General features: G+C 29.6%; 1 pseudogene across 1 annotated transcript; it reads right to left on the bottom strand.

Annotated features, from left to right (window-relative positions):
- Positions 1 to 594: 594 nt before the first annotated feature.
- Positions 595 to 9,838, bottom strand: LOC114175315 (uncharacterized; annotated as a pseudogene). The gene is made up of 12 exons (XR_014996616.1): positions 9,610 to 9,838; positions 8,238 to 8,303; positions 8,081 to 8,137; positions 3,951 to 7,400; positions 3,743 to 3,869; positions 3,373 to 3,654; positions 3,189 to 3,293; positions 2,643 to 3,111; positions 2,530 to 2,552; positions 2,355 to 2,413; positions 1,411 to 1,554; positions 595 to 808 (listed from the first exon to the last, which is right to left on the bottom strand). The product of XR_014996616.1 is annotated as an uncharacterized LOC114175315 (transcript).
- Between the last annotated feature and the right edge of the window lie 11,178 nt (positions 9,839 to 21,016).

The raw sequence follows: 21,016 nt of genomic DNA, 5'->3' as shown, positions 1-21,016 counted from the left end.
TAATTAGTTATTGGGGAATTTCAAAATTCGCAGGAAATTTCTTGCAAATTTTTTTATGAAAAATATTCACAATAATTTTTCCTGCAAAAAAATCAATCTAAAAAATCGCAAGTACTTTTTCTTGCAAATTTACATTTCGCAAGTAATTTATTACTAAAAAAATTGCAGGTAATTTTTTTGCAAAAATGAATTTATATGTATATTTTTCTACCAATAATTTTGTAAGAAAATTCGCAAGAAACTTTTTATAAATTTTAAAAAATATATAATTTTTGTTTTCATATTATTTTAATTGACAAAATAATTTGTAAAAAAAATATTTATTTTATTATTATCAATACCATATATTAATTAAATACTTTCTACGTCTATTTAGCTTTTTGACCAAATAAATGATCCTGAATAACATAATTCATGAAAAGTTAATAAATTTTTACATAAGCTATTTCAAATCTTTAAAATATTCTTCAAAATATATCAAACAAATTGCAATAATTTCAAAAATGACATTATAACTTTATTCCTGCAAAATTACCTACGAGCATCATGAATATATAAAAGATTAAGCTCAAATGATCAACAATGTAGACAAAATAATGCAGAAAACAATTTTATTAATTTGAGCTTTAGAAATTAAAAACATAAAATAAAAGTAAGGCTCTCAAAAGGTCATAATATCTTTGTTTAAAGGAACTTTTCCAAGAAGCAACATATAATACTTTAATCTTTTCCAAGAAGCAACAAATTGGTCCTTGCCATCTGCATCAGACTGTGCAAATCTTGGAGAGAAGAATCCATGCCTATCATTCTGACAAATTAGTTTCATTCACAACAATAGTTAGACAAGAGTATAATTAAATTAAATCAAAAGCTAAATTGTAAGGTTCTCTAAATGGTCTACAGAGCCCAAGCATGTCTAAAGAAAAAAAAAATAGCTAAATGCACCTTCTAGATACAAAACAATAAATGTACAAGTAAAAGTCAGATGCACATCCAAAGTAGTTATGTACAAATATTCTAAAATCAACATCAAAACATTACTCATTATGACATAGGGTCAAAGAAAGTAGCTTTTAGAAAAATCATAATCAACATTAGATGCTACGAAAATATTATAATAGTTCATCATTAATCATTCGTGGTATAAACATAAAAGATATAAGTAAATGAAAAGAAATATTGAAATGAGCATAAAAACAAAGCTATTGAATGATTAAGGTAAACAAATTTGGAAGATGATATGAAAAATGAGTGACAAATGGTTACTTTTTCCTTCTCTCAATCATTGTGTCTAATACACGCCCAGAAACACAAAAAATAGTCAAAAGAACAGATCATACATGTAATAATCAAAATCAAATAAATCAAGACTAGTAATCAAGACCAGTAATCAAGGAAAGCATTTCATACAGGAAACATAGTTTTTTAAGGTTGCCTAATTCTTCTGGAATGAGACCAATAATTTTGTTCGAGTAAAGATCCAAGCTCACCAAGTTTGTCAAACTCCCAAGCTCAATTGGGATTTTCCCAGTTATATTATTACTATAAAGTTCCCTGTCAAAAGAAAGATATTCAGATTTGGGCAGAGAAAGATCCGGTGAATAACTAAAAGTTGCATGAATCATCTGAATCAATGCTATGACGGGTTAGAATATATAATAAAATTTAATATGATAAAAATTTGTGTGCTATGCAAACACATAAATCATCTTGAAGTCAAATAGTATCCTTTCACATCATCTATAGATGAAAGATGTTCTACTTTAACTGTAGATAATACAACAACATTTGATTGATGTATAACTTTCTAACTAATAGCACAACTACAAAGAATAAAGATATCCAAGAAAGAGATCTTTAATCAAGATGAATACCATAATCTAAATCAGTGCACACCAACCTTCTTAGCTCTATCTTTAGTCTTATATATCTTTACTCCATGCAACAGAAGCTAAATTAGGTTTAGTACATTCCATAACATACTTAAGGTTGTCGACTACTCTAGTATAAGGAATATGATTCACACTTCTTCACTCCCATCCTTTGTAGGAAAGGTCTGAAGCTAATAATGTGCAAGAAAAAGTGTAAAAATATTTACTCTCAAGAAAATTTTTAGCATATTGCTTTTTTGATAAGAATACTCTTCATGCTTGACTGACTCTGTGAGTCTTCAAACCAAGAATTTTCAAAGTTGAACCTAGTTCTTTCATTTCAAAACATATAATTAACATAAAGAAAAGACGGGAATAATATGAAAATAAACTTTGAATATAAACAGTAGTCAAACAAATCAAATAAGTCCCCACTATTATTCAAAGAAATTTGAAATGAATATCCAAGTAAATTGAAACTACCATTTGAGTAACCTGCAATAATATCAATACTCCAAATTTGCCTCCAATATTTCAATAACCTGCAATAGTCATAAACAAATTCAAATGTCATAAAATTTAATAATTTGCATAATAATAATAATAATTAAATGACTTTTAAAACTTTCTTGTACTACCAATTGCATCAAATTTGTACCTATAATCAAAACCTTGTATTCTCTGCAAATTCAAATGAAATATAATAAGTAATACAATAAATAACAAAATTAACTTAATATACTAAGTACAAAATAAAATAATAATTATCACCATCTTCTGTATGGTCACTATCGTTGTCATCCTCATCCTCATTGGTATGTGGAGATGATAAAGATTGATGAGAAGAGGATGCCACATATCCTAAATGTTGCATTAAAGCTATTACTTGATTTTTTGTCTCAGTCAACTCTTTTCTCATTTCTATTTTATCTTTTCTTTGTTTTTGCAACTCTCTTTTCATTTCTACCTTTTCTTCTTCTTGTCTTTGTAATGATTCATTTAATGCTTGAATCTGACTTCTTAAAGCATCAACTTCCTCAAAATGTAACTGTTGACTTGAGGTTGAAATAAACATTCTACCCACAGATCCAAGACCAAATACCCTTCCCTTTTTCTTACCAACTGAGTCAATCCATATATCCCAATCAGATGGATTTTCGTGAATGGATTGTTCACCATCACTAGCATTCTCCATATTGCCTTGAGATGTTAACTCACGTTTTCTTTGTTCAAATTTGTCCTGCAAATGAAAAGTACTTAATGAAAACAAAGACATTAATAACTCAATAAAAACAAAGTAAACAATTGAAAACTTACAAAGGCCAATTTTGCATGAAGACCAACCCAACTTTGGTCCTTTTTTCTTCGATGCGTACGAAAATAAAACTCAGTTAATGATGGATTTGCTCCTTTCTCCTCCTTCTATAATTGATAAAGAAATTTCTTTAATATAATTAATTTTGGAATCTAAATTATAAAAATGATAATAAAATAATATTACCATTCTCTTCCAATGCAAACGATGAGGAATAAATCCACCAGTGTGAAGAGATGCACCATCCATAGCTACACGGTTTCTTTTATTTGTTTCAGACTTACTTTTAAAGCTTGAGGACTTCCAATATGCCTTTAGTTGTGCTCACACATCCTCTCCCATCCATATTGGCTTCTTCTCTAGATCCTTCCGTGCTTCTTGCATTAATTGAGACATTTTAGATGCACCTCTTTTTTCAAAGTTACGTCGCACAATGTCATTATATTGAGGTGGCCATGAAAATTTTGACTAAATTATAACAAATGAAAACCAATTATTAGACACATTTCCAACAAATATATAGAACCCTTTTATTCAAAGTTTGAAATTTAATTACTTTGAACATATCAAACCACGACTCCCTTTGCTCTTTTGATAGCTTTTTCCATGATGGTTTTCCCTCCTCCAAGTTAGTGCGAATGATTGAAGCAATTGAACTAAGTACCAACTTATGTTGATCAAACCTATGTAAAACCAAAAAAATTGAAACAAAATCACAAACCCAAACAACAAAAATGTATATGCTAAGAAATTAAATTACTCACCCATCCGCCTCTGGGAGTATTGAGACTTTATTTTTGTTATTGTCTCCACTGATGTGGCTAGATGAAGAAGATGGATCTTCATTAACCATTGGAAAATCGCACATTTGATGGACTTGAATATGAATAGATGGAGGCCGAGATATAGGTGGAGGTGGTTGAGGGCCATATCTAGGTGGAGGAGGTGGAGGTTTAGATAAAGATGGAAGAGGTGGAGGGCCATATCTAGGTGGAGGTGGTGGAGGAGGTGGAGGTCGAGATGAAGATGGAAGAGGTGGAGGGCCATATCTAGGTGGAGGTGGTGGAGGTGGTGGAGGAGGTGGAGGTCGAGATGAAGATGGAAGAGGTGGAGGGCCATATCTAGGTGGAGGTGGTGGAGGAGGTGGAGGTCGAGATAAAGATGGAAGAGGTGGAGGGCCATACTTCAGTGAAGGAGGTAAAGGTTGAGACAAAGAGAAAGGAAGAGGTCGAGATATAGGTGGATGAGGTGAAGAGCCATACGTAGGTGGAGGTGGTGGAGGTTGAGATAAAGATGGAAGACGAGGTCGAGATATAGGTGAAAGAGGTGGAGGGCCATATTTAGGTGGAGGTGGTGGAGGGTCATATTTAGGTGGAGGTGGTGGAGGAGAAGGAGGTGGTGAAGGAGAAAAAGGTGGAGGTCGGAATGGAGATCGAAATGGAGATCTAAATGGTAATGGAGGTCGAGATACTTGGTTGGAATAAGCTTCCAAGCTAGTTGATGGTATGATATATGGTATATGAATTTGTGCAGTTTTTTTTCCTCTCAACTTTCCAATTGATTGCATTGGTCTCTTGGAATCTGACATCTTTTCAAAAAACAAAACTGCAATACTACATTACTAACACCATGATATCAACAATGGATAACAACTACAAACATGAAACTATAAGTAAGTATCATAACTGTAATACTAAAATAATACCATTCATGTAAACATATAATAAAAGACTATTATAATTCTAAACACATTTAAAAGAATTAAAAAAATTATGTCTTAATCTTCCTCTTCCTCTTGCATGGAATCTTCTTCTTCTTCCTCCTCTTCATCTTCTTTTTCCTCCCATTCTTCATCTTCATCTCCATCCTCATTTTCTTCTTCTTCCTCTTCATAGTCATTGTCCATTAAATAATTTGCATGCATTATATCCAAGTCAACCTCTTCACCATCAATCCCATCATCTTGTAGGTGATCAACTAGGTCATCCTCAATTGTTCCATTAACTTGGGATTCATTCACTTGATAAGCAACTTCTAAAGTATGTCTATCATCAACAACCCCCCTTGGCTTTGTCTTGATAACTACCAACCAATCAACCTTATCCTTTTGTCGCCCAGGATAAGATGAGTAGTAAACTTGGGATGCCATTTTTGGAAAAATAAAAGGATCAAATTTTTCATATTTTCTCGTTTTTCTAACTTCTACAATCTTATATTGCTTGTGTGTTCTCATCCCATGAATTGAAGGATCAAACCAATCACAGTAAAATAAAACTATTTTTTTTTCTGATTCACTTGGCCATTCCAATTCTAAAATATCTGTAAGAATACCATAATAATCACTCAAAATATCACCATGTCCAATTCCATTTACACATACCCCACTATTATATGTTGTTTTGCCTTTACCCCATGTTGTTGTATGAAATTTGTATCCATTGACAAAATAAATTGGCCACGACTTTGCTAGTCTTAAAGGTCCTTTTGCCAAGTCATAGAGGTCAGGACTCTGCAACCAATGGTTGCAAATACACATCAATTTTAGCTTTTGGATTGTGTGGGCCTGGAATGATCAAAGTCAAGAACATATAAGGAGTCATCATACATAGTTCCGGGGGGAGATTATATGGTGTGACAATTACTGGCCAACAAGAATACGGTATTGCTGATTGGCTAAATGGAGTGAATCCATCAGCACACAAGCCAAGTCTAACATTTCGGGGTTCTGAGGCAAATTCAGGATACAATTGATCAAATTGTTTCCAAGCTTCTCCATCTGAAGGATGACACAACACACCTAGCCTACGATTTTCATAATGCCACCTCATATGCTATGCAGATGTTGTAGAAGCATACAATCTTTGTAGTCTAGGAATGAGGGGCAAGTAATGCAATCTCTTATACGGAACATCTTTATATTTTTTCTTGCATTCGTTGTGTGCTTTATATCGAGGCTTTCTACAAAACTTGCATTCTTTCAAAGTATTATCCTCTTTGTAATACAACATACAACCATTCATGCAACAATCTATTTTTATTCTTGATAATCCAAGCCCCGCTACAATTTTCTTTGTTTCCCTAAAATTATAAGGAATGACATTATCAGGGTGGTTTGACTCTTTCATAAATTTCATCACATCATTGAAGCAAGCTTGTGACATATTATGTTTGGATTTTATACTCAACATCGTAATAGCAGTAGACAACTCTGAAGTATTCTTACATCCTGGCCACAATGGTTGTTGAGCTGAATTTAACATTTCATAAAATTTGGCAGCTTCCATATTTGGAAGTTCCTCTTCATTTTGTATAAAACATTGCTCTCGATTAAGACCAGCAGCATCAAACACCATGTCTTGATGTCTATTAACATCTTGAGGACCCCATTGTTGACTACTACCTAACATGGAATGCATATCAACATTAGTATGTTGGATTCTCTCTCCATGGCATGTCCAACACCAATATCTAGGTATAAATCCTTTTCGAAGAATGTGAACATTTACTTCATCTGGAATTAAAAATCTCTCATTTTTACATTCCTTGCATGGACATCATATTTTTCCTTCACTCAAATTTGGTTGTCGACAAGCAAAAGCCATAAACTCTTCAAGGCCACTTAAAAACTCATTTGTGTATGCCTCTCGACTAGGAAGAAGCCTATTATACATCCATTCTCGATGTGTAGACATTTCCCTGCTTAGCTTGACAAAAGCCTATATAACATGATTCGACAAACTATGTGATGAGTGATTTTTTAGTAATGTATAAAGCCCAAACATGTCTAAAGCAAAAATATGAAATTGAGAACTACAAGCTAACATCAAATGTAACAAGATATTTGAAAGCACATCCAAGGAGCAGTTAAATATAAAATTAATAGATTTGACAAGACATTTGACAAGTTAATAAATTTTAAGAAAGAAAAACTCATATAACTAGCAAGAAAAACAATCCGTTGTTATTTGCATCAACAAAATGTTGAATTAGCATCACTACTTAAATCATTAGAAGCTTTATTTTAATTTATGTAATAGTGGATTGGAACATTTAAGTGTCTGCACTGCAATAGAGTGGGACATGGTAGACTTACAATAATATTCGAAGAAAACAACCAACCTATGAGAATTCCAAGAGGTTTCCAGCCAAGCTTTAACTGTCAATATTTATATATGCTACCACTGTTGCTTGACGCCCAAATCCTATTGTAAACCCTGAACATCAACATATACAAGCAAAAGTCACAGTGTCAAGCAACTTTAACTATACCGAAGAGGAGAAAAACAAATAGAAAATAACCCTAAAGTACTATAAACTAAACATACAATTCAGAGAAACAGAGACCTTTGTATTAAGGAGCCAATAAAATTTTATTCTCAAATAGAGCATCATTATTGACGAACACAACACACACAACAATAAAACTGCAAAAAATTCAAACTTGTATCAAGGAGAATCCAATAATATGCAGATCATTATACATGGTGCAAATCCCCTGTTTAACATAATTTATTTGAATAACTACAAGTTGATAAGATTATTGGTATCATCTAGTTTAGGCCATAATTTCTCGATAGTTGTTAACAATCTAAGCAAAACTTATTGCCAAAGTTGAAAACAAAACTGTTTCTTTCAATTCTCATAATGAAATTTAAAACTTGCGAGTGAGCTTAGTAGGTGTATAATATATATTTTTAAAATCTACAACGTATTTAAATATATTTAATTTTATTTATTTTTAAATAAAATAATTCCAGTTTAGTAAATTTTAGTTTCTTTTATTGATATAAACATGTTTTAATTGCTATACTAAATTTAAGTAATTATTTAAATATTAAATCATTATCAAAAATTTAAAAATAAATATTAATATCTTGTACAACATTTGGCATACCTGATCATCAACTTCTGCATAAATTGAGCTTGTTATCCACCAAAATGGTCTTCGAACCTAACCATGATAGTTTTTCGATTTATTTCGCTAAGGTGAATAAAAATAAAATTTTCATGTGCATAAAACAAAACCAACTTTAAAAATATATGGTCCTTACCCTAAAGAGCTCATTCCCCAAGTCGTCAGTTATCTGTGCAACAAAAGGTCGCCTTAGACGAAGCAACTGCAACACGAAGGTTGAAATGGAATGAAAAAAAATTCATAATACATACATGAAAAGCACACACAAATCAAACCAAGACACATTGCATAACTTGCAAATGCATCCATTGGACTACTCCTTCCAGACCCCAAACAATGCACAAAGTGCCCAAATATGAACCCCAACACAACTTTAGAAATAACTCCTTTGGACAAACAAAGAACTTACTAATGGACACCAAGTTGATCACTCTCATGTAAAAGTTAGCAAATAAGATGACCCTTTCATAATCCAAAACTAGACTAGTCATGTTAAAAGAGTGTTTTCATTCCACATATTGTAAGACATGATTCTAATCATTCATGTTACAATTTAGAGTAAGTGTCAATAGGAATGTGTTGTAATAGGATATTTGGTGAACTAATATTCAAACAAGGTGTGTTTTTGCTCGTAATTTGTCTGTGTCTGTTAATACTACTTGAACTTATTATTTGTTGAATCTGATTTGGGAAATGAAGATTTGAATGAAAGATATAGGTTGGGAGGTGGATTTGCCAAATGTCATCAAGACAGATAATGTGATGCCCGTTTCCCTTTGGAATTTTTGAAATATGAATTGTATTTCTGAACCATATAAGGGACAACAAGTAAGGTTTCAGGGACTTGACTGAACAACTTCTCAGGGTGAATGTTGACCTGAAACTCTTCGGCAGCAGCGAAGTTGCCAGATTCGGTGCAATTCAATAAATAGGAATCAAAGAAGCTGCAAGTCAAAATGTCAAATGACAAGAAAGAAAGAAAAAAAAATTGATAGCTATAGAGTTTAATTAGCAAGATCAATTTGGAAGAAACAATTGAGATGACAATTACTAAACTGAAATCAGGACAAGAGTAAATATTAACAAGTGTCTAATAAAGTAGCTAAGGAAAACAAAAATGACACTCGTTATAACTTAATTTTTGCACCTTATAATACATAGTTTAAATATTATTAGATTATTTCAGTTTCACCAAATGTTCACATCTTTCAATTTCAGTTTCAGTTTATAACTCAAAAGGCGTGTTCTCCGATGACTCGCCGTAGTGATAACTCCTAGTGAGCCCAAACGACTCGTCGTCGCACTCCATGAACGTGTGAAACTCGTCCTCGAGGCGGAACATCGAGTGTTGGACCATCCGGTGAGAGATTTAGGTTAGAAATATTTCAAACGAAAATGAAAATGGAAAAGATTGTGTGCGAGAGGCTTAAAAAATGATAACCAAAAATGTAAAACGGCCACTCCACCGGGAGAGGGAAACTGAAAGTAGAAGTTTATAAAACCCTAACCTAAACAAGACAGGGAGGTCGTCGCTACCTCGGTGCTAGAGGCATATCTGGCGATGAAGGTGGAAAATTGGCAGTTGGAGACGATGCTGTTGAAGATGCTGTGACAGGGAAACGACAATGGCTGCTGTGCGGTGGTCAAGCCAGAGGAGATTGTGAAATTGTGAACCGCGAAAATGGCAGTACGAGAAATTGAGTGGAAGAACAATATCCTAATTAAATATTACAAATAGAAAACGTTTGAATGGGTTCTGTTGGTACGAGAAATTTTATTACTCACGTTTGAATGATTTTAATGTCTAAGAAAACGTTAACTATTATAGCTGCTTTTTTTTTAATTCGACAACATTTTCAAAATAATTTATTAAAAAACATTTGTTGATTATTTTTATAAGAAAATTTACATAATTTATAAAGAATAAAAAATCGAATAAAAAATAACATTACAGTAAAATTGGGAAGAACTTCATGCCAAAACAATTGGTAAAAATATTGACAATTTTTTTTTACAAATTATGATTCACAAATAAATTTACAAATAATCAATAAAATTGTGGTAAATTTAGCAAGAATTTTATGCTTAAAAAAATTGGTAAAAAAGTTGACAAAAATTTATTACAAATAAATTTGCAAGTAATTTTTTTTTAAATCTTAAAAAAAGTGGTAGGAAGTATTTTAAAAAAAAAATCCTAAAAAAAGTGGAGGAAATACAAAGTTTTCTAACAATAATGTTGCTGCAAAATTTTTTTGTAAGAAAAATTATATCATAAGCATACACGTAAGTAAATTGGCAAGTAATTACTTGCGGATAATTTTTATAAGAAAATTTGCATCTATTTTATGTGAAAAAAGTTTGTGTCACAAAATCTGCAAATATTTTTCTGCAAATTATATTTTGTATGAAAAGTCAAATGAATTTCCTGCCAAAAAATTTTCTAAACAAAATACACATCAATTTCTTACCAAAAAAAATTTATGAAAAAATATGCAGGTATAGAGCATTTTTCTAGTAGTGATATATTTAAAATTTTTAAAAAATTAAATAAATTTTAATATAAAATATAAATTTAAATAAACTTAGCAGTGTTAAAAATGTTTAATTAAAATATAAATTTTAATAAAAGTATTATAATATACTTTTATTATAATATTTTATATATAAAAATTAAATTTGGTCTCAATTCCGAAAAGAATCAATTTAAAAATTGAAATTGAGATTAATTTAGATCAATATAACAAATACATAAATTAAATTGATATTTAGATGATGACTCAACACATGACGTGATGCTGATTTTACACGTGACAAAAAATTAAAAAAAAATAAAATTAAAGTAACAAATTAAAATAATATTTAGAAAATCACAAGCTGGCACGCATATTTTATGCTGTTAATACAATATTAACAAAAATGACATAATTTTTACACAATTTCGAAAATAAGACCTAATTAAGATTAATCAATGACCTACTTGACGATGTTGCTTTAAATCTACTACAAAGTAAGTATTTGAAAATGTTGCTTTGAAACATCTAAAAAAACTCTTTCATTGTATTGTTACTAAAATTTGAAATTACAAAAAAAAAAAAAAAACCTTTCTTTCTTTTACTATACATGAGAGAACTGAACCCTCCCTCTCCAATATCATCTTTTTACCATCTATGAAGAATCAATATACAGGAGATGTAGCCCAAGAAAAGAAAAGTGGTGAGACTGGAGAAGAAAAAAAAAATGAATAAATAGCAACAGTTTCAATTTATTTCTTAAAAAGGTGATGCAATATATATTTACATCATAAAACACTTTCATGATTTTGAAATTTTACCAACATCAACTTTTCACTTTCAGAAACAAAGTATATAATATTTGAAGAGTTTTGTTTGGACACATAACTTTATGATTGAGATGATAGGAATGATGAGTGACAGTGGATGATGTTTAATGTTGGTATAATTTTTTAGTATTTAATTTAAAGTGTGACCCAGTTGATTTGGTTCACTTTTTTGGATTAAAGCAGAGGGAAGAAAACAGAAGTAGCCAGCCACCATGGAATGAGTCACCGACTTGTGACTTTTACTTGTAACCAACAAATACAGCTTAAACATTCTGTACAGGTCCTCATTGTCTGGGTTCCTAGGCTTGCAATGCCAGGACTTTGTTCTTTTGGTTTCATTAAACAACAACACCTGTCATGTTTGTTCCAAACGCTATGATAAATTCTTATTCTCTCTATTCAATGAATCAGTAAAACGATAATATACTGCTCATAAGGATAATCTAAAAGAACAACAAATTTTACAATTAATAAATTAGTTGATATGTCTGAAAAGAACAACAAACTCACAACATACATTTTTTTACATATCCCAAATCTTTCTCTGTGTGCTGCATGATTGACTTTGTTTTGTACTGTAACGTAGTCAATAAAAACTTCTCTTAGCATAAAATAATAGTGGGGAGATATAAAAATTGAATGAGACATATATTATGTTTTGTTGTAGTTTTTCAAAAACTTCTATTAGCATAAAATAATAGTGAAGAGAATTTTGTGTAATCCAAAGTAAGATTTTTATAGTACAAAGGTTATTCAGAATGTTAAATTTTAATGTTAGGCCTTGGAATAACAAATTGAGTGCTTGTGATTGTAGTAGTGACCACATACCTTTTGGTTTCTTTGGTGGTGAACATATCAACTATCCCTTGTTTTTTACTAGCTAAATATAACCTCCTTCTCCTTGGTTGAATTCCTATAACTTTTTTATGATTATGTATACATATTGATACCCTTATTTATTTATTTATATATATATATATATATATAATATGAATTAATAGTTAGTACTATTTTATTATGCATATATACATAAATTATGGTAGACATGACATATTATTAACATAATAGTATTATATGGTTAGCAATTAATTTTATACTTTGTGTAAATTATCAAATCTAAGAGTTGGTAATGTGGGTCAATTTGTTTCATTTGGACTTGTTTCATATTCGACATGCTAAAATTAATCAACTATTGACTTGCAATTTTATACTTATTTAAAAATATAACAAAGTTCACTAATGATTTTTTAAACCCAAATTTAAATATATTATAGAATAAATAATTTTATACAAATATAAAAATCATAAGAAAATTAAAGATAATTATTTACTTATAATTATTAAATAATGAATATTACTAAATATTTTTATTTATTATTTTACCAGCATTATATATATATATATATATATATATATATATATATATATTTAAATATGAATATAAATTTTATTATTATAAAAAATCATACTAAAGTACATGAAATAAAATTTACATTCATACTTATAAATATATAATATTTATAACATAAGGAATAAAAATATTTAATTATATTCAATTTTACACAACATTCAAAAGTTAAAAAGAAAAAAAAAATGTCAATTGTGAATACCAACTCACATTTTGGCTAATACAAAACCCGTTCCACAGTTTCATTTCTAATCAAATTCCAAAATTTGTATAAAACAATATATTGAGAAAAATCAATTCCGATCAAAATATCTTGATAGATTAATCTTTTAAGTTTCAATTATCAAATGATTATATCATCTTACCTAATAAAATGATATATAAGAAACATCTTAACATGATTATATAACTTGTACATTAGTGTACCAAACCAAATAAGTGATTAATTAGCAGCCAATAATATGCATCTTCTGCCTAAAGATATTAAATGTTGTGAAGATTGTTTCACTCTTCTTTCTTCTCTTTTCATTATATGATATCATTTCTCACCTTTTATCGAGCACTACAACTGAATATAACGTGTGTCGTGTGTCTAACGCGGTAGATACATACACACGTATACACGTAAGTTCAAAATTTAATATTGATATTATAATCATACGGATTTAATATATAAATTTTATTAACATCATACTAAATCTTATTTATACGTCATGTATAATTAAATTAACTTCAAAAATATTTTCTGTTGTTCTTACTTAAATTCTTGGAGGAGTTTATAAACTCAAAATTCTATCCATATATCTTGGAATCTGTTCTTATCAAAATTGTATATCCCACACAGTCGATTTTGAATTCTACAATTTGGGCCGAGTACTGTTAAAATAATGATAAGATTAAGAATATGAATACCCTAATGTTAGTGATATATTAGGGTTTAAAATTTGTTACAATAATTTAACATTAAAAAATGTTGACAATGACAATGGTTTAGCTAATAATGCAATGGGAGGAAACAAGAGTATTTCATGTGAGATAGGTCTTCCAATCCTTCATTTTCCGCAAGTCTGTAAGCTGCCAAACACAATAAATTAGAATCTTTGTTAGCCACTAGTACTGCATTGCAAGCCATTACTCATTAAACCAAACAATTTCAGATGAACATCCTCATAGTCCTACACATTAGACCATGACATTAATTTTCCAACCACTATTACATGACTCGACGATACTATCTTAAATAGAGATATTTTATAATTCCAGACATTCCCTTTTCACATTCCATGGTGGTAATGCCTTCCTCAACTCTCATAATAAATGTTTTTTCATGATCCGTATTACAAATATGTGCAGGCGAAAGTAACATTGATTTGTGGAATCAGATCGAATCCAAACCGCAGAAAATGATGCAAGAAGCAATCTATATGTGTGATTGGAATCATTAGTTGAGCATCACTATCTGAGTTCTGTTTTGAATTGTTCATATGCCAAGTGCCAAACACCACACGTCTCCTGTAGATATATTGCCAGCTTATAATACACAGCCATGTTGTTGGATTTCATGCCACAAATTCTAGCTTCATTCATTAATCACCGATAGTGACAAAAATCCGACACACCCAGCATCGAGAACCAAATAACTATGGTTCACAGCAACCAATGTTACAGATTGGATATATAATATAAACCCGTACTCTAGACGTATGAGCTTTTGTTCATGCTGATGATGTCACATGTTGAAACTGTACTTGAGAAAGTAGATCTTTGTGGTCATGTTATTGTAAATGAAAGATGGTAATAAATTTTAGGGCAGAAATGTGAAATGGAAAATGAAAAAGATAATTTTGTATTAGAAATGGTCCCATGGGTGTTTGACTAAATTGTGGTGATGAAAGAAGGATCTGATTTTCTGACACCTTTTGGTTTTGATTTTGTAAGGGAGAGTTAGTGGTCCTCTCATCTGAGGCGTTGTCGAGGTGGTACTCATGCATAAGCAGTAATGGTGAAGCATGAAATGGTCCTCCCCTCCAACTGTAAAAAGGTTTCGCCCGCTTTGTCCAGACATTCCAAAAATTTGCACCAGATTCATTTCTTCTGTGTTTTTTAGATGACTCATATTTTCTTTAATATAAAAATATAGCTTCAGTGGACAGTTTTTTTTTTTCTTTACTTTTTTTTTTTCTATTTATTGTTTTTGAACGCCTTTAATTTAAACCTGATTATTTAAATGCTTCGTAGAAGTCAACAAAACAAAAATAGAATTCGGTCACTTGGAAAATTCTTTTATGATGATAAATGTTTATGTTTTTGGTATGTGAGCGTGTATAAATATCTTTTTTTTTCATTATATTTTATTTATTTATTATTTCAAAATAAATAATAATTAAGACAGTGAATTCTGTGAGATGGGTATAAGATATTGTATCTTGATAAGAATTAAGTAATTATGTTGTGAAAAGGGATAAAAAAATAATTATTACATGTGAATATATGTAAGTAAAATCTGTTATTTATATTAAATTGATATTTTTAATGAATTAAATACGAAAATTTGTTTATCCACTTATTGATAGAATGAGTACATGCATCATGATATTATTCGATCCACAAATAATTCACTACTCGCTAATAATTATATTTTAAAATTTAAATGATAAAAATAAAATTATTAGTATAAAAATATTAATTATTAAAAGTTGTTTAAATCATATATTTCTGTTTTTTTATTTAGACTTATAAAATCAAAGTTATTTTGTAACATATTAACTTTTTAAAATTTATATCTTTATACAACTCATTTAAATTTATTTTTTTAAAAAAATTAAATGTATTTATATTAATATTTTATTAAGTAATTTTATTTAAATAAATCTTAAAAATAATTTTTAAAACCAAATTTAAATTTTAAAAAAATATTTTTAAATAATTTTGTTTAAAATTTATATTTTTGCATATTCCTTATGTATTCAAAAACAACCTTTTAAGACAAAGTATATAACAAGGAGTCACTATTTATATCTGAAGCAACTCATTATCATATGTAATTGTAAATAGGATAAACTTTTTGAAACACCTTCAACTTTGTCATAAGAATTTAACTTAAACATTTATCGCATGCCATCATCACTTTGGTAAAATCATGTGTGTGTTTTTCTTTTTGGATGTAGTTGATCTTTATTTATACCAATTTCATCGTCAATAAATACACATCTCCATAAAATTTGGACAAAGTTTAATTAAAGTCAGCAATTCATCACACACATCACTTCTAAATTTTGGCTTTAATATTTGAAATTATATAATTATTATTTTATTTGAAAACTTTAGTTTGTCAAATTTGTGTACTTGTTTGAAAAGTTTTAATTTAAAATGACATTTAGAATATTAACCCTTACAATTCACTTAAGTAAATAGACTTGGAAGTTTATTCTAAAAATCAAACTTAAGTCTTGTAAATTTAACAATATATTGACTTAATGCTAATTAAATTAATATACACTAACACAAAAAAGCGTTATAATGTCACCCCTATAACCCCTATAACGTCTGTCCAAAAAAAGTCCAACGTTAAAAATGACCGGTGGCATTTTTGTAAATTATCGGACTTTTTTAACGTCTGTCTATTCCAGGTCAGACGTAATTTAACGTCTGTCTGTTCCAGATCAGACGTAATTTAACGTTTGCCCAAAAAAACCCAACGTCATTTAAAAAAGGACGTCAGACTGTTGTTCCCCCGACGTCACTTAACGTCAGACTCCTTCACCACCGACGTTAAGTTTTACTTATCTCTACGCGAAACGCAGAAACCCTACGCTGTTTCACTGTTTCCGCGAGCGTTTTCCACCGGCGACCCCCATTTCGACTTTATCTAGGTGAGTTTCGAACGTTTTTCACCACCAAACTTGTTGGGATTTGATTATGAATTGATTTTAGGCATTTTGAACCGAATATTTTGCGTTTTCATCCCCATTTGCAGCGTTTTGAGATTCGTCCCACTTGCTCTTCATCCCCATTTGACTAACAGCGTGCAAAGACCTTAAAGCCACCTTCTCCAAGTTCGTCTTTCATTTGCTAGAAGGGGTTAGTTTTCCATTTCTAAATTTAGGGTTATTACTAAATTGAGCGTTAATTGTGATTACAATGGCATGATGCATACTGTAGGTAATTCTTTTCATATGTGTATGATTATAAGAAGTGTACCAAACACTCTCATGTGGATTGCCTCCTTTTAGACTTTTAATTATGCATGCCGTTTGAAATTGAAATTGAAATTGAATTAATAACCCGTGTATCTAATTTGGAAGGTAAATGAGCGTGATGTGGTGATCAATGTTGTGAACTCCATACGAAAATGAGTCATAATGAATTTAGGGTGGAGTGAATAATGAAGGATGACTCATTCCATGAACTATAAAGTTTATGTTTTCATTACATGAGAGTTCTTAGTATTTTTCTTTTTTATGAATGATGTTGAAGTGCTTACATTTCTTTAAACTGACCTCTAAGTTGCCTTGGAGTAATATTTAGGTGGTCACTCCTTGATCTTTAATTCTCCATTAAGAGGGGTGAGTGAGGTAAGGTTAAATCAAGGACCTCAAAACCAGCAAGTAACTAAGGTAATGTTCTTTTTCATGTCTTTTGTTTCTCTTTGGTCTGATTTTGTTATGAGACATCTCTTGTAATCTGCTAGAGTTATTTTCTTCTCTCGACATAAGATTAAGGTGATGGCATGAGGATAACAAATACCTAACATATTTATGTAGTATAAACTATCATAGCTATGCAATATTGTTGTACTCATTTTTTTTAAACTACAAGGCATTTGATTCAATGGCTTTTTCTAGTTATTGATTAACTAGTAGTTCTGGAATATAGAAGTTAATACTCTTAAGAAAAACGTTTAGAAACTATTATGAATTTTTTTCTGATTTTCAGGTGTGAGAATGTTGTAAAAACAACAAAACTTAAAAAAAAAAAAACAGCACTGTTTGACGTCTGGTAGAACCTTGACAAACGTTATTTGACGTTGACTCTCCTGGACCCGACGTTAATTAACGTCTGCTCTGCTTTCCGACGTCAATTTTGACGTCACCCAATACGACGTCGGTGTTTGGGCAGACGTCAAAGACTGAAAATACCATACGTTAAAAGCCTTTTTTATATTAGTGATATATGCAGAAAAAAGACCTAGTTTAATATGTAAAAAATGGCACGTGTGAGCATGGGCATTTTGGGCTAGAATGAATCCAATGGTATATGTAATTGTTAGCAGATTTGAATTCTCATGAGATAAAAGTGAAAGGTTATGTTTGCAAGAGTTTAAATTTACAGCCCGATGAAATACAAAATTGAATGAATTCTACCTTAAACAATAACAATTAATATTTAAAACACATTCTAAAATATTTTAGAAAACTATAAATTAACAAATATTCCATATTAATAAAACAATAATGAAAATAGAAAAAAGATAAACTTTAGTATGTTAACATAAAATGCAAGATTAACTTTTTCTGGTAAAAATGTTCTCTCTCCGTATATGCTAAAAAAATAATTGATGGGGAAGGGCCCCCTGTTCCTGCTGTACGTGTCAATAATTTAAATAATAAGTGCACCATGTTTAGTCAATTAAGACCATAAATCTTTTAAGCAATGTGCTTCTCCTTTTCGATTTTCGTACAGAGTACTTGGTCTTCTAAACTTAAATAAATAAATAAATAAATAAATAATATATGCTAAAAACCATATAATTTCTATAAATTAAAAAAAATTAAAGCATAAGTATAATGCAAGTTCAAAGTTTTTGCTTGACCCACTGGCCAAACTGAGATGTCAAATTTTTTTGATTAAATCCATGGACTGAACAAATTGAGCTAATAAAATCCCACAATGGTACAAAATTATAATAAAATTATATTAATAATAAATTATATAATTACAAAGGATTGTAGAGAAATTAGCAAGGTAATATTTAACATAATTAGTTACTAGATTGTGAGGCAATGTTGTAATAAATTTCATAACTAAACATAAATTCACCTTTGTAAGAGATTCAGAATGCATTCACATCTCATAGTGAAATGATAGTTATTTAATAAAGAAAATAGAAACCATTTTCTTCCCCTCACAAATCCTATACTAATCCTTTGTTAATTAATGGCAAAATAGGGATGAAATTACCCTTTAATTGAATTAATTGCCTAGTAAATCCGTTATAAAGGAAAGGAAACTAACTTAATCTTTTGAACCATATTTGACTTCCAAATAAATTTAAGATCTCAGAGAAACATATTTTCCGAGGTCTTTCACATTTTTTTTTTCATATTTCAAACAAAAAAATGTAAACGTATTAATATTTGTAAATATCTCTCCTAATCGACCCTACAAGATTTTTAAGTAATATATTTGTAAATATAAAAAAAAATAACCAAACCTATTTTGTTATCTTTTAATAATAAGGTGGAGGTTAAAACAATTAATTTCAAAAATTAATAATCGGAGTGAGTTAAAATTGGTTATGAATTTGAGACTTGCAAATATATATTGATATTTGTACATTAAAAATAATTTAGTTTATCATTTAAAAAGAAAGTTTTAACTCATGTATAAAATTGTTTTATAGAAGCAGAACAATCTCTTGCTTTGAAATTCTTAAAATAAACTTTACCAAAATAAATAAACTGGATCCGTACAATTAACCATCGCGGACTTGACCGTCATAAAAAAGTTTGACTTTTCCATTTTTATTGTTTTTAATATCACTTAATTCATCAAATTTTAATCTGAGTAAAAAGAAAAAAGTTGCCAGGAATTTTTTTCTGACCATAATCAATTAACCGTGTCAGCCATTTTTGAATGGTAGTAGTTGCGCTGTTTTTTACAATTATTTCCATTTCACTCATTTTACTGCTTCAATGTTCATGCATCTATTATCGTTATTTTTTTTTTCCTATCTGCTATTTATCCATAATCGTAACACACAATCTTGCAGGTATTTTTCTTTTCTGATTGTTGTTGAACTTTAACGCAGCAAACAGCCTTAAATTCAGGTCGAGACTCCTTCAGAAGAAATTATTACATGATATTGGCCCATCAAGTAATTTATAATGTCTATGAATTCACAAACATTAATTATTTTTACACCATTAAAATCAGTATTTAAAGTTCATTTAATATATGTTTCATTTTATAATAAAAATGTACTTTTGCTGAAACTATTCTTGATAATACTCTTTAAAAACATTATTTAGATTTAAATATAAAAAATATTTTAAAACAACAGCATCCGTGGAATTTAGAAAATTGAGGTTGGTTTGCATTTAATATATATATATATATATATATATATATATATATATATATAATTTAAATCTAGAAAAAAATACGTTTTAGTTTGAATTTGAGTGAAAAAGAAAACAGAAAAAAAATGTGGAAAATGAAATTATTTCAATTATAAGAGAGTAAAAAAATTTGAATGTCTATGAGTGATTGTGATCGATTTAAAAAGAAAGAAAAGAAATAATAGTTGAATTATTTATTCAATTATCATACGAGATATATTACACGACAAGAAATTAATAAAACACAACATCATCACATGTTTATAGTAAATGAGATGGAACACGAGAAAAATAATCAATTAAATGACTAAGATAATTGATTATGAGTAACTACTCATATGTACACCAATTGTGTTTTATTTATGTTTAATCTATTATACATTAAATTTTTTTAAAAACATCATCTATACAAATGAGAAGAAACTTATTTAGCAATAATTACAAGAATAGTAGTCACACTTGTGAATTTAGAAGTTTTTCACACGTAAATCAGAAAGGGAAAGACGATTGTCTTGTGAGTTGAGAGGGTCTTAACAAGTTGTTTAAGTTGATAGGTACAAAAGAAAAATTATATTTTTACAACTTCAAACTACTTAACAACATGTGAGAGACAATTTTTTAATAATAAAAATGCATGACAATTGACGATGGATTCTAAATAAAAGAATAAGTCACATGTAAATTAATTCTTCTAAACATTTTAAACATAATACGAAAGCCAATTGACTTTCTTCTAAAATCTTATGGAGACAAAAGAGTTACTGGTTGATGTAACTTGTCTTCTATTTCAACTTCAATCTTAATCTTCACAATCTTGCACTTCATCT

Source organism: Vigna unguiculata, chromosome 7, assembly GCF_037176805.1.
Source record: "Vigna unguiculata cultivar grain cowpea cultivar isolate G323 ecotype 2 chromosome 7, ASM3717680v1, whole genome shotgun sequence".
NCBI lineage: Eukaryota > Viridiplantae > Streptophyta > Magnoliopsida > Fabales > Fabaceae > Vigna > Vigna unguiculata.
Note: the sequence above shows the minus strand (reverse complement) of the source record. Positions and strands in the feature narration are given on the sequence as shown.